The 13,624-nt window shown below is 36.9% G+C and overlaps 1 long non-coding RNA gene across 1 annotated transcript; it reads right to left on the bottom strand.

Annotated features, from left to right (window-relative positions):
- Nucleotides 1–273: 273 nt before the first annotated feature.
- On the bottom strand, nt 274–2,889 carry LOC113293184. Its single transcript, XR_003332106.1, has 4 exons — nt 2,639–2,889; nt 2,476–2,525; nt 1,625–2,074; nt 274–699 (listed from the first exon to the last, which is right to left on the bottom strand). It is a non-coding gene; the product is annotated as an uncharacterized LOC113293184 (long non-coding RNA).
- Between the last annotated feature and the right edge of the window lie 10,735 nt (nt 2,890–13,624).

Below are 13,624 nucleotides of genomic sequence, written 5' to 3'. Positions count from 1 at the left end.
CAATTGAAGTATGGATAAAAACCCGGTCCCGGCTAGAACCGAACCTATATAACCGGTACAAGTATAGGTACAAGTACATGTACAGGTACCGGTCCTCAAAATGAAAACCCGATCAACTCCAGGTACAGGTACCGGGTTCATAAGAAACCCGAACTGTACCGTCCCATGTGCAGCCCTAGGAGTACCCAGTAGCACATGCACCAATCTGACATGAAACCGAAATTTTATTCAAAGGAACATGTCATGATGAGGTCTCATATAGCAATCAATGAGTTAGAACAAAAGATGTACTAATAATAAATTATTTTCAGAAATTACACCACTACCCCACTACCCCGGTAAGAATGTTTTGTACAAAATCTTCCCATGCTAACTCATTGTACAGGAGTCTAAGAAAAATGTTAAAAAGAGATGGAAACCTTATATGTGAGAAATGTACATAGCAGGCAATAATACAGGACCAAGCCAAACTGGGTTCCCAACATAAGTGGGCACCAAGCTAAAAGTGGAGTACATAGGAGCAGTATGAACCACTGAAAATACCGGACCTTCTCTGGAGATGGTATCATCTAAGATATGGGTTGCTGATCCCACACTACAGAATACGAAACATCGCCCATCACATCCTTGGGTAAATGCGATGCTTCAGAATTTTCTCCTTCCTGCGCATCTTTGGGTGTCTTCTGCTTGCTGCAACAACTAAAAAGGAAACAATACATGTAAGAAGACTTTCAAATCCAGAACACGTAGCATGTAAAGAGTCAAATACATAAAGCAAAATCAAATGGAGGTCCAGCAAGACACGTTTCGGGCTAATTTTCCACTATATCCGACTCAAATACAACAACTAAAAAAGAAACAATTCATTCAAAATTTGGTGCTACGATACAGATATCCGACTGTAGCTCCCCCATTCACAACTAACAACACGTTTCGCGCTAACTTTCCAATCTATGCAGTATAAAATGTAGTGTATCAGTTAAATACGATGGATTTGACATAGGACATCCACTTGTATAGTCATATATAAGCTTAACGTATTTTTACTGCCACCGGTGAGTAAATTGTAGCCCATTTAATTAGTGTCATCAAAAGACTTCTAAAAGAAAATAAGAGAAAAACATGCATACTGACCTCAAAAAAGGTTCTTCAACAATTACTTCATTTTTTTTTTTTTTGAGGGGATTCTTAAAAAAAATGCAGAGCTCTTTTGAGCATCATGGCCACTAATATAGCTTGACATGTTCAAAACTCAATCCATTAATTTCAAAACTCAGAGAAATGCACCTCTGTTAGCCTCTTCTGTAATGTTATAATTGCATCTTCAAATGCTATCAGACTCCTTCATATGAGTTTAACATCTAATAGTGTGAGAAGGAGCCAACTTAAGAATATCAAGTGAACTCTAATTATTTTATGTGAAGAACAACCAAAAGAGTCTTATGCGAAATTGATGAGCCACATATTTCTTAAACATTTCTAACTAATACGTCAGCGCATACGAATGATCACTTTGATCTCTATGTAAAGCCAAAGTTTTTATTACCATTGATAAACCATCCTCACCTTATCATCAGCATTTCCACCAAGTTGAAAATCAAATATAAGAAACCAACTACCTTACCTGTTGATTTCGTGCTCCAATGGTTCACAATTGTCAGCTTCAAGCAAGGAATCCGGGTGACGAAGTTGAAGCCTTCGAGCATTCAACAACTGCCCACGAACTTTTAGGAGAATTGTCGGAGCAGAAATCCTACATAGTTAGCACAAACTACAGTCTTCAGATACTCGATGCTGAGAACTGTATTCTTGTTGTGCATGCTGCTCTCGGTTGCAAATCCTCTTTTCATCTATTTAAGCATCAGTCATAGAGGCTCGATGTCTTCGCATCAGTGTGGCCAATCCCTCCTTTATTTGAGGAGCAGTTGCCATAGAGGCTCAAATACAGGAGGAGCAAATGATAAACCGCAGATCTCGCACTGGACAATTTTGCAACTCTCGGCTAATATTGTGGTAGGTGATCCACTTCGGGGAAGGTACCTTGTTAGAATCAGTGTTGAGCCCAATTAATAATCTGTTAAAGCTCAGCGAAATGTGCAAATAAGTACCACACGCTAATAGATGAAAACAACTCAAAAGAAGCAAATGGAACTGGAATAAGTTCTACTAAGCTATATAATTTAGCACTTACTTATGATGCTCTCTAAAGCATCTAAACAATGTACCGATTAAAAAAAAAGACAATGTATCGTCATCTAAAAACCATGTAAGTTGTAACAACCCTAATTAATTAGCACCAGTCAATTCCTTCCGCAAATTAAACCTAAAACCACGAAAAAAAATCATAAAGCTGAAACATTACTCAATTACCCAGATTCAAAAACACAAATTCGATGACAATGAATAAAACCCAGATTAAGAAACAAAAAATTAGAACAACAAAGACGGTATTTCAGTATTGTTTAGCTTATTTACCTGAGATGGACGTTGGTTCTTTTCTCAATGTGTCCTCTACCAACAAAAATCTGCCAAAATACATCAAAATTTTCAGAAAAATCAATCGAACAGACCAACTAAATAAAAGAAAAATCTAAGAAAACCTAGCTAACAAATTAAAAACGCTCGAAATCAAACTTACAGGGTGTGAGAAAGCATGGTCTGAAAAGAAATTCAAAACCTTTGGAAGAAACCTCTTGCCTCTTTTGAGGTTTATGTAATTGGAGCTTCAGGGATTGATTAGCAGACTTAATGGAGCCGTTAATAGGGATCTTTTTTATTCGTAACGTATGATGGGAATGGGAGCTTTGATTGTGTAACGCTTGAAAACTGAAGGGAGAAGAAGTCGAGTTAAAACTGTAAATCTGACTAAATGCGGGGAGCAATGAAACCTTGTTTTGTAACTGAAGCAGAGAATAAGTGAAGCAGTGATCTGGGACGTCGGATTAAGGCTTAAAAAGGTGGGCTCGTCCTGGGCCACAATTTATCTTTTGGATTTTCAGACGAATGAGAGTCGTCGACTGCTGGAAAAGGCTCATGCAGAGCCGTCGGATTGACAAAAACACATTTGTTTTTGTAAGATAGATCTAGCTCCATTTAACCGTGAGTATCTTCCAATTTGTCAGATATCCCCAAATGTAGGTTCCTGGACAAAATTGGGGAACATTTCTTAGATTTCATTGGTTTTGGAAGGAAGAAAATGATTGTAATTTATAGTAGTCATTCGTCTTATGCTTTCCGGTATTGTAAGTATTGAGAAGAGTAAAGTCGCTAGACATTCTTCTTTAGGTTTACAGAGTTTTTGATTTCTTCATTGAAAATCTCAGAACAACAAACTGAGATATTTAAACAGCTTTTAGGTGTTACTTGTTTGGCCGGTACAACAACGTACACTTAACTGCCAACTGCCAGTAATCCTCACACGCTCACACACTCAATTCACACACTTACACAAATGCTTACACACTCTAATTACAAGATTAAGCTGATATTCTAACATCCCCCGCAAGATCAGGGTCTGGAGAAGCCAAGGACACTGAGCTTGAGCCGCAATGTAGAGAAGCGAGTTGTGGATAGAGCCTTAGTGAAGATATCAGCAGTTTGATCTTGAGTTGAGAGAAATCTGACATCCAAGGCCTTGGCAGCAACAAGCTCACGCACATAATGAAATGCAATTTCAATGTGTTTCATTCTATTGTGAAAGATAGGGTTGGCAGTTAGGTAAGTGTTACCCATGTTGTCACACCACAAGACTGGAACTCTTGGTATGGAGAAGTGCAACTCAGTAAGAAGTGATTGAACCCATACAACCTCGGATGTTGCATCGGCTAAGGAACGATAATCAGCCTCTGTGCTGGACCTAGAGACAGTCTTTTGCTTTATAGAGCACCAAGAAATCAAATTAGGACCAAGAAAAATTGCCATACCTCCTGTTGATCTCCTATCAGACATATCTCCAGCCCAGTCAACATCAGAATAAACCTGTAATTGTAATGTTGAAGCTCTTTTAAATTGCAGACCAAAGGAAACAGTGCCATTTAGATACCTTAAAATTCTCTTGACAGCTGACCAGTGCTCATTAGTAGGATTCTGCATATGCTGACATGCTCTATTTACTGCAAATGCAATATCAGGCCTAGTGACTGCGGCATATTGCAATGCACCCATTGTACTTCTATAAAGAACTGGATCTTCAAAGATTGTAGTATCACCATCAGTTTTAGAAGGTAATATGGGAGTGGATGTTGGTTTTGCAGCATTCATCTTAGTTTTGATAAGTAAGTTTGTAATATACTGCTCTTGAGAAAGTAATATACCTGCTGAGTTGTGAATGGCCTTAATCCCCAAGAAAAAAATGAAGCAACCCCAAATCTTTGATTGCAAATTCTTGACTCAGTGCAGTAATGAGAGTATCAATATCTTTGGATGAGCTGCCAGTAAACAAAATATCATCAACATATATAAGTATGTAAAGTGTTGAATTGTTGGTTACTCTGTAGAAGAGAGAAGTATCAGTCTTGGAGGGTAGGAATCCATGAGCACATAAGAACTTACTCAACCTCCCAAACCAAGCTTTAGGAGCCTGTTTTAAACCATACAATGATCTCTGAAGCTTACACACATGATTAGAAATTTTTTTATCTTTATATCCAGGTGGTTGAATCATAAATACTTCCTCAGTTAGATGGCCATGTAAAAAGGCATTTTTGACATCCTACTGTCTTACCTGCCAATTCTTGTAGAGAGAAATAGAAAGAATTATCCTGACAGTAGTAGGCTTAACTACAAGACTGAATGTATCTTTATAGTCAATGCCTTCCACTTGATTGTAACCTTTAGCCACCAATCTGGCCTTGTATCTCTCTATAGATCCATCTGCTCTTCTTTTGATCCTAAAAATCCTTTTGCAACCTATAACATTGTAGCCATCTGAAGCTTGAACTAACCTCCAAGTACCATTTTGAAGTAATGTTGTAATTTCTTCATCCATTGCAGCTCTCTATTTTTGGTCCTTACAAGCTTCAGTATAGCAAGTAGGTACAGTAATATCATCACACACACTCTGAACCTCATATGCAAACACTCTTGGTTTTGGTTTAGAAATACCCATTTTGCCTCTTGTCTGCATTGGATGAACATTAGTGACAGATGGAGAAGCTGCAGTAGATGTTGTAGGAGGAGTTGGCAGAGGTACAGAGTCATTTGGTGCAGATGTAGTGGTAGAGGAGGAATCATCAACTTCATTTGAAATAGCTGCTGGTGGAGTTGAAGTAGCAGATATATGTGTGACAGATGGTGTGACAGATACAGTTGTAGAAGTACCAGAAGAAGAAAACAGTGTAGCATAAGGGAATTTATTGTCGTCAAACTTGACATCCCTGGAAATGATAATCTTGTTGGTAATGGGATTGAAACACCTGTAACCTTTATGCATAAGGCTGTAACCAAGGAATATGCATTGAACAAATCTTGGTTCTAATTTGTGATGGTTGAACTTTCTTAAGCATGGATAGCAAGCAGAACCAAATGTGTGTAAGAATAGATAATCAGGTTTGACATGAAATAAACACTCCAAAGGTGATAACTGGTCCAAATTTGGTGTGGGTAATCTGCTAATAAGATAATTGGAAGTTTCAAATGCATATGACCAAAATGATATAGGTAATGAAGCATGATGTAAAAGAGCCAAACCAGTTTCCACAATATGTCTTTGTTTATGCTGTACCATTTTGTGCATGAGCATGAGGACAAGAAACCATGTGTCCTATGCCACAAGAATTCATATAAGTAGAAACATTCTTGTATTCACCACCCCAATCAGATTGAACAAACTTGATTTTTCTATTAAGCTGATTTTCAACAAGATTCTTAAATTTGACAAAAGTTTCAAGAACTTCAGATTTATAAGCAATTGGATACAACCAGGTGAACCTACTGAATGAGTCTATGAAAGAAACATAGTATTTATAACCATTAATAGAGCACATTGGTGATACCCATACATCTGAAAAGACTACATCTAGAGGACCATAGACATTATTAGAGCTTGTACCAGTGGGATAAGGTAGTGCATGACTTTTAGTTGTCTGACAAGAGGAGCAAATTGTTGAGGATAAATGATTGTCAATCACTTCACGAACTGATGAGAGAATATGCTTGAGTGTTTGATATGTTGGATGGCCAAGTTTGTTATGCCATTGTGCCGAGGAAGAGAGACCAGAGGAGAGAGCTTTCTTAAGTTGAGTAGTAGTGAACTCCATGTGATATAAACCATCTCTAACAGGACCATGAAGTAGAACTTTGTGTGTAACCAGATCCTTGATAAGAAATTTGTCAGAATAGAATTCAAAATAGCAATTATTCTCCTTAGTAAATTGAAGAACTGATATTAAATTCTTGGTTATAGATGGGACATGAAGAACATTTGAAATGGTAAATTTAACAGAATCATTATGTAAAATGGAGGATCCAGTATGATTAATATGCAAACCTGATCCATTTCCAACTCTGACTTGATCAGTGCCTTGATATTCAGAGTGTAAATTTAGATTTGACAGATCAAAAGTGATGTGGTGAGTAGCCCCTGAATCTGGTATCCAACCAGAAGAATAAGAGAATGCATAATCATCATTATAAGAAACAAAGGCTTCTGGCTCAGGACACCAATAATCATCATAATCATCACCATAATTGTCATTGGAAGTATAGTAAGCTTGCATTGAATAGTCACTTGGTGCGTATCTGTATCTGCATTCTGGAGCTAAGTGACCAACCTTCTTACAGAGCTGGCATTTGACATAATAAGTGTACCTTGGAGGATAAAAGTTGGAATTGTCCTGTCTGCCACCTCGATTTCCATTTCTTCCACCTCTAAAACCTCCTCTGAAGTTACCACCATTTTTGTTTCCTTTAAAACCAGAATTATTACCTCTTCCAAAGTTACCACGAGTTGGAGGATTTGACCAATGAGAGTTACCAGCATATGATGAATTAGAGTAATGTGAATAATCATTTGGTGGATATGAATTGGGTGGATGTGAATTGTGTGAATAAACATTGGAGATAGTGTATTGTTGATCGGAAGAATTAGGTCATGAGGTAAACCTGTGTTGTTGAGTGACATTGGCATAAGCAGTGTTGAGATCTAGTTTGGATTCGACATTAACTCTAGCTTCTTCTGATAATAGTAAACCTAAGAGCTCAGATGAAGTAATTAGATTTTCATTCTTCAATTGTTGAGCACAAATTGAAGTTTTAAATGCATTGAACTCAGAAGGTAAACCTTGTAGAATGTGAATTTCCAGGTCTTCATCAGAAATCGATTTGAGCTAACTGATGAGAGATAGATCGAGCTTTATTAAAGTAAATTGTCATTGAATCAGAACTTTTCTTCAATCCAATTAAATCAGTTTTGAGTTGCAAAAGACGAGATCTAGTAGTTGAATTATAATTTTTTTCTAGCCGATTCCAGATTTCATGAGAGAAAGTGCAATCTATGACCTGAGAATGAGTTTCCTCAGTACAAGCAGAGAATAACCAAGATAAAAGAGAAGAATCCTGATTCACCCAATATTCATACATAGGATTGAAAATAAATTCATTCGTAGGATCGTTACCAATAAAATCAGGAGCACTTACAATTTCAATACCAGCGGGTGATGTTTTGCGAACATATTTCACTGGACAATGAAATGATTCATCCACAAATCGAAGTAGATTGTAGCTGCGTAATAATGGAGCGATATGAGATTTCCATAAAAGATAATTTGTATCAGATAATTTTGATGGTGGTTTGAATGTTAGTGGAATGTGTTTATCTGATTTTGCCATTGAAGATAAGTTTGTTGATTTGATTTTGAATTTAGATTGTGAATTCGGTATCTGATACCATATTGAGAAGAGTAAAGTCGCTAGACATTCTTCTTTAGGTTTATAGAGTTTTTGATTTCTTCATTGAGAATCTCAGAACAACAAACTGAGATATTTAAAAAGCTTTTAGGTGTTACTTGTTTGGCCTTTACAACAACGTACACTTAACTGCCAACTGCCAGTAACCCTCACATAGGGGTGTAAATTTTGCCCGGCAGGCCGAGGCCCAGTACCGTCCGCCCTGTCCCATGACAGCCCATGGGTGACTGTGGCCCTTTACGGGCTGGCCCGACCTAGCCCATTTAAATAAGAGGGCGGGCATAGGCCACAATTCAAATTTTCTTGCCCGGCCCAATACCCTCCCTATTATCCCGTCAATGCTACCCGCCAGTGTTATCCATTTACCTAGCCTAAGTGACTGTTCCAATTTTGTTTTATCCTAGAATATACTTGGTACATATACTTAATACAGTCAACCCTCATAGTTTTCATATGTATTTCTTAACTTTTATTCCATAGGAGTCTAATTTTGTTAACCATATAGAGAAAATATTGAGCAAAATCTAAGGCACTTTCCTTTTCTGATGATTCAATTCAGGAAAAATTATATGAAGTTTGGTTTATCTTATTCCCATCTCAATTATCTTATTTGATTATTAATGTTAAATAAAACTTGTGTATTATTACTACTTTCTTTTTATTTTTAACAATATATATGTATAATATATATTTGTTTGTAATATTCAAGGCCCTCCCGGCCCTACCCGCCCGAGCCCAAATTACAAAACATGCTTGGGTAGGCCATGGGTACTTACTGTAGATAAATAACCCTGTCCGCCCGGCCCTTTTAATTTCATGGGTAAGAGATGTTCCGTCCCGCCCTATACCGTCCCATTTAATAAATAGGCCGGGCTGCCCGGCCCGGCCCAATTTACACCCCTACCCTCACACGCTCAAGATACACACGTGCTCACACACTCAATTCACACACTTACACAAATGCTTACACACTCTAATTACAAGATTAAGGTGATATTCTAACCGGTCCGCGGGTTATAACCCCAAAGGGGTTATAACCCATCTACAAAAAACCCATCCAAACAAAAGTGATAAAAAAACCCCAAATATCATAAACTGTCTAAACTACCCTCCCCTAATTCAACCCAAAAGAAGCTGAGAAAGAAAACGACCCACTAACGGAAAAAGTTTCTTAAAACCTCCGCTCCTGTTCGTTCAAAATCATTCTGTTCGTTCAAAAATCAATCCGCTCCTGTATTCATTCAAAATCAATCTGCTCATCCCTAAGCCAAAATCGTTCAAAATCAATCTGTATTCGTCATCATCTTCTCGATTTTACCTTCTTCTCTTATTCTAAGGTTGCGTATTTCAACCACTGCTACAAAATCTGACCTAATTTTTCAACCACAAATGGTGAAGAAACAAAATCAACAGGCGAAAAAGAAAGATGAAAAGCTAAAGAAAATAGCGAAACCATCTCCTAAAGGTAAGAAATCGAACTTGCTTTCAAGTTGATTTCGAGTTTGAATTCAAAAGATTATTAGGTTTCATTTGATTTATGGGTTGGTTTTCTGTTTGCTTTTAGGTTTCATTTCTTAGGTTAGGTTCTGTTTTCATTTGGTTACATCGTTTCTTTGGTTTAGGTTTAGGTTTCAGTTTGTTTGATGTAACCAAATGAAAACAGATTTCAATTGTTTGTATACTTGATGCAACCAGATATTTTTTTTCTATTTGATGAAACCATATTTCATTTGTTGTTTATTTGATGAAACCAAAGTATAATCTGTTTTTTTTATGAAACAATTCTGGGTTTCATCACTTTTCATTTGTTAGGTTTAGGTCTGCAAGAATGATGTAACAGATTTGCGATGAAACCAGATATCATTTTCTGTTTCTTAATGAAACCCAAAATTGGTTTCATCATTTTTAGTTATTGGTTTACTTCTAGAGTTGTTATTGGCTGTTGATTTGAATTCAAACTGTGGAGATTGGCGCTATGTTACGTAATCTTATGGTTTCATACAAGTTTCAATTATGCTTATGGTTTCATCACTTTGTTCGTGCTTATGGTTTCATCATTACAAGTTTATGTCTTATGGTTTCATCATTATTATTTATTATTCTCTTATGGTTTAATTTTGGTTTCACAATAGGTAAAAAAAGAGATAAGGAACCATACAGGTGCTCGTTGCATCATTTGTGCGAGCTAGCAGTGAAAATTAAGGAGTTGATAAAAAATAAGCAACTGCATTTGAAAGCTCTTAAATCATGTCCTTTCTGGCGTTTCTTTGAGCCGTTCTATGATGGCGTAATGAGCAAAGATGAGCTCATCAAAAAGACAAAAGCAGTAATAATGTTTTTAAGTACAATTGAAAACAGACTTGATGGTAAGCTCCCGTATTGTTTCAAATTAGCAAGATCAAGGAAAATGATTTTGCGGACAATTCCAGAACATTTTGCTGTGACTTTTGGTTTCCAAATGGTGAATTATGTAGAAGCAGACGACATTGATGAAGATCTGGTTAAAAAGGTTAACGTCTTTGTGGCTAATTATTTTGCTGGAAATAAAAAGACAAAAAAAACCGATATTGAAAAGCGTATGCTGGAAGCCGCAAATGATGAAACCAGAGCGGATGACTTTGTCAAGTTTTTCGTAATGTTTCTGTTGGTTTCAGTATTTGTCCCTAACAAATGTGGGCAGACTCTCGCAGCAAAGTACTTGTATATGGTGTTTGATATGAACAAGGTGTGCTGGCCGGAAGTCTTCCATGACTATGTACTTGATTCGATAATGACAAACAGAACAGACGTAGAAAATGTTGTTGGTTGTGTAATATACCCTCTGGTAAGTTAAGATTTGTTCTTTTTTTTCATAAGTTCAGTATTTTTTTCAATAATGGTTGTTGAATATTAAGCGACTTGTTTTTGATGATTAATTTGAATATTGGTTGTTTTTTTTTTGCAGTATTGGTTGGCAGAGATGACAAAGATCGCACAAAGAAAGCATGGGCTAGACAAGTATCCGAGGTTTGCTAGATGGAACCTTAGCAACATCTGTCAACAAGTATTGTCTAACTTTGAGAATCTTGAAGAAAAAACAGAACTTTGGTCTAAGGTAAATATTTACTTAGAAGATTTACTTTTCTGATGGAACCAATTTTGGTTTCATCAAAAATTCTAGCTGAATTTTTGTTTCTTAGATAACTTCGAGGGTTTTATTTGATATTTTTGTTAGACAATATTCGAAATCTTCGAGGGTTTTATTAGATTATTGCTATGAGTTGTTACCATTACTTGTTACCATTAAAAATGCTATGCTTGGTATGTCGTCTGTTTTATTTTAAACGAATTTTGGTAAATATTTTCTTGTTCAGATTTACTTTTTTGATGAAACCAGTTTTGGATTCATCAAATTTTTTAGCTGAAACCAATTTTTCTTGTGTACTGCAGGAGAATATTGGTCACCGAAAGGGATCATTCTTGCTTCAGTATGACGAATCAGAAATGCGCTTGGCTGATCCCGTAGATGAAGTGGAAATTGTTGTGCCAGATGAAGAAAATGAAGTGCCGGTCAAAGTGCAAGATGAAGAAAATGTTGGTGCTAGCAGTGAAGCTAACTCCTTCAAAGCCAAATACCAATTTGCGCGATCATTGATTGAAAAGCTTAGGACCAATGCTACATATGTTCTTTCTGAAGAAGAAGAATCACTGCTAGCAAAATATGATGCCGAGGACAGGGAACAACAACTGGTACAAAGATAGATTTGATTTTTCTTAGTAACAATTGAATTACTCGCATATATTACAATTTTCTTATACATTTCATCATTTTTTTGATGAAACCAGATTTGGTTTCATCATTTCAAGTTAATGTTTGTTTGATGAATTGGCCAGTTCTTTTTATTCTTTCAGAAGTTTTTGATTTTTACAGCATTAGGTTTTGACACAGGAAGATGAAAAGTAAAATAACTTAGGTATCTTAATATTGCAGGTGATAACAAGGGATGTTAACATGATAAATCAACAAGAATCTGAACAAGAGCAGGTCATATCTTCTTCGTCGAAGACAGTCACCGATGATGAACAAGAAGGAGATGGTACTGAGTTGACTCCAAATAATATCGAGGATATCAAGGTGGCAGAGCGGGTTGAATCTGAAATGGAGAAAGCTACTTCATCGATGCCAGTCACCAATGATGAACAAGAAGGAGAGGGTACTGAGTTGACTCCAAATACCGTTGAGGATATCAAGGTGGCAGAGCGGGTTGAATCTGAAATGGAGAAAGCTACTTCATCGATGCCAGTCACCAATGATGAACAAGAAGGAGAGGGTACTGAGTTGACTCCAAATACCATTGAGGATATCAAGGTGGCAGAGCGGGTGGAATCTGAAATGAGCAAAGCTTCTTCGTCGATGCCAGTCACCAATGATGAACAAGAAGGAGAGGGTACTGAGTTGACTCCAAATACCGTTGAGGATATCAAGGTGGCAGAGCGGGTATCTGAATGAAGCAAATTATTGAACAAGAAGAAAACGAAACTCAATTTGTAATTGATGAAGATGTTATCAGGAAAATGGAATATGAATACAATAAGAAAGGTTGTTCGTCGTCAAAGCCAAATGTTGGAAGCGTATACTACTACTCAGCTGTAAAGATGGCGAATGATTTACTTGAGTTAGAGAATGAACAACCTGGATTTGATTTAGGACTGTCGCAGTGTGACAGTCAAGAGAAAGGACATGGAGAACTCAGTGCTGCGCAAAGGATGAGTAACATGGTTACAAGAATGAGGGAAGACAGAAGGAATTTGGTTCCACCTATCAGAATGCAGGATTACAACACCAGTGTGAAAAAAAGAAGAAAGGTTACAGCTCGTAAGTGCAAGGAGAACAAGAAGGTGCAGGAAGTACAGGGGGTGAAGTTGAAACCAGTTGATAACTTGAAGATCTTGAAAGTACTCAACAGAAATGAGAAACCCCTCGTGACCACTTTTTTCAGAAAGAATAATGAAAGGTAATTGGGAAATAACTGATGTAACCAAGACTGGTTTCATCAAAATTTTGTTCCAAGTTATGCATTGTTTCTCCTTTTTTTATCCATCATTGACTAGCTTTTTAAAAAATAAAATTAACAGGTCAACGGCGTGGGAGCATTTAAATCTTCAATTACATATATCGGGGAAGATGATGGATAATTTGATGAGAGAGGGTGACGTCGCAGGAGACATTATAGAGTTCTACATTTTGAAGCTGCAAAACAACATCAAAAAAAATAAGTTGAAACAAGATGGTTCTCCAAAGTACCAGAGAGCTGTGTTTATAAGCACATTTGCCTATGTAAGTTTACTCCGAAATTGTTTAATGTAAATTTTTTGGCATAAAAAATAGTTGTGGAAAACAAAAAATGATGTTGTTTATATGGTTAATTTTGATGGAACAAAGTTTGGTTTCATCAAACTTGCATGTCTGTAACTAATTAAGGAGCTTTTATCTGGTATTTTGTTTCAGACATGTCACTCATTAGGAAAGAAATGTGGTGCTGTAATAGAAGGCTTCATCGACAAAATGGATTATAGCGTGCGGTTTTTGTTCGTTCCGTTGCTGACATCACTTGGAGATGTAAACCATTGGACATTGCTTACTTTTGATTTTGAAACCGGGGAATTTTATCACTACAACTCCTTGGCTTCCACGGGAGAGGAATGCAGAAAAAGTGCTGAAAGCATGAAACAACGTATA

This window comes from Papaver somniferum, chromosome 7, assembly GCF_003573695.1.
Source record: "Papaver somniferum cultivar HN1 chromosome 7, ASM357369v1, whole genome shotgun sequence".
NCBI classification, from domain to species: domain Eukaryota; kingdom Viridiplantae; phylum Streptophyta; class Magnoliopsida; order Ranunculales; family Papaveraceae; genus Papaver; species Papaver somniferum.
The sequence above is the reverse complement of the archived record's forward strand: the minus strand, read 5'-3'. Positions and strand labels throughout refer to the sequence as shown.